The sequence below is a fragment of the Dama dama genome, chromosome 33, assembly GCF_033118175.1.
Source record: "Dama dama isolate Ldn47 chromosome 33, ASM3311817v1, whole genome shotgun sequence".
NCBI classification, from domain to species: Eukaryota; Metazoa; Chordata; class Mammalia; order Artiodactyla; family Cervidae; genus Dama; species Dama dama.
In genome coordinates, this window is record NC_083713.1 from 52,000,568 (window position 1) to 52,002,801 (window position 2,234).

Consider the following 2,234-nt stretch of genomic DNA (forward strand, 5'->3'; position numbering starts at 1 on the left):
TAAAATGATAGGTTGTTGCTTAGGGAAAATCGTGATCAAAACTGTTGCCTTCCAAGCTGTAAGTCAGCTGGGTTAGCAGCAGCTATGCTGGGGGAACAATATCCATAGTATATTTCTTATCCATTTACATTAAGTCATAGTTCATAGTTACACTTGTACTTTGTACACAGCATGGTGTAAACGTTTTCTTGCCTGTGTTTGTAGATTTAAGGTTTTACTACTCTAAATCTGGAATTTTTTACTTGCCTCAACATATTTACATTAGATTTGTCTAATATGTGTTTTCAGAAGTTTACTTGGGTACTTTTGTTATCATTCCCTCCAAAATACACATATTTTCTGAGTTATATTTTGCTTGGAAGTCTAGCACTGATTTTTCCAGGATAAAACATTTTTTGGGAGGTGAGGGTGGGATAATTTGAGAGAGTAGCATTGAAACATGTATATTACCATATATGAAATAGATCACCAGTCCAGGTTCTATGCATGAGACAGGGTGCTCAGGGCCGGTGCACTGGGATGACCCTGAGGGATGGGATGGGGAGGGAGATGGGAGGGGGTTTCAGGATGGGGGATACATGTACACCCATGGCTGATTCATGTCAAGGTACAGCAAAAAACACTACAATATTGTAAAGTAATTAGCCTCCAATTAAAATAAATAAATTAATTAAAAAATAAAGGTAGCAGTTTAAATTCAGCATGATTTGGATAAGATAATTTTGTTATCAAATTCATTTATTTATTGAAATGATCTTATTTGCTTTCAGAATAATCTGAATACACTTGTGCTTTGTTGTTGTTTTTTCTTATTTTTTTGTGTGTTTGTTTTTGGTCTTGCTGCATGGCTTGTGGAGGGCTCTTAGTTTTCTGACCATAGACTGACTCCCAGCCCTACAGTGAAAGTACCAAGTCCTAATCACTGGACTGCAAGGGAATTCCCCATAAAGTTTCTCTATACAGTTGACCCTTGAACAATGCAGAAGTTTTGAGTGCTGACCTCTACATTGTCAAAAATCAATATATAATTTGACAGTCAGCTTTCTGTATCTGTGGTTCTGCAATTTAACTAACTGTGGATTTGCGTGGTACTATAGTACACATTTATTGGGAAAAAAAATCCACATAAAAGTGGACCTGTGCAGTACAAGTCTGTGTTGTTCAGGGTCAACAGTATATTTCCTGAGGAGTATAAATGCCTGTGTGATTAAACAGAAAGTAATATGTATGGAAAAGGAAGAGAATAGGGCTTGTTTTGGTTAGAAAAAAATAGAAAATGTTTTCCCACTTAGTTTAAAGAGTATTTTTATATTAAGGAAGTTTGCTTTTGAAGAAATGAAACAGATGATGAGTTGAGGAAGTTGAGTCTTTTCTATCCCTAGCTCTAAGGATTTGTGTTCTAAGATCTTTTGAAATGTAGGTATTTAAAGGAGAAAAGACCCTGATGCTGGGAAAGAGTGAAGGCAGGAGAAGGGGACAACAGAGGATGAGATGTTTGGATGACATCACCGGCTCAGTGGACATGAGTTTGAGCAAGATCCAGGAGTTGGTGATGGACAGGGAAGCCTGGCATGCTGCAGTCCATGGGGTTGCAAAGAGTTGGACATGACTGAGCAACTGAACTGAACTCAACTGAAAGGGAATATGTACTTCATGTTGGGGCTTCCCAGGTGGCGCTAATGGTAAAGAATCCAATGCCAATCCAGAAGATATAAGAGACTATGGGTTTCCTAAGTCAGGAAGATCCCCTTGGGAAGAGGGCATGGTAACTCCCTCCAGTATTCTTGCCTGGAGAATCCCAGGGACAGAGGAGCCTGGAGGTCTACAGTCCACAGGGTCACAAAGAGTCAGACAGGACTGAAGAGGCTTAGCACACATATACTTTATGACAGCATATTTTAACTATCAAAATAAAGACTGACAGTAAACTTATCAAATAAAACTGAAAGCAACAAAATCATAAAAAGCCTTGACTAAACATAACAATCCAAATAATAATAGTAGTAAGAACAAAGGGCAAAGCATTTTAGAAGGGAGCAATGTAGGAAATATCCTGTTGAAGATGTTAAGTAGTTTTAAATTGCTTTGGTTTAATCCATGTTAAATAATAGCATTCTGAAATTTTAAGGGCAATATTTCTTAAGGTAAATTGGGCATGGTCAAGCAGGTGATGGCAAGTTTGAACACTCACATCTTTGGATCAGTGAACTAAAATGGGTGAATGTAATTCAGAT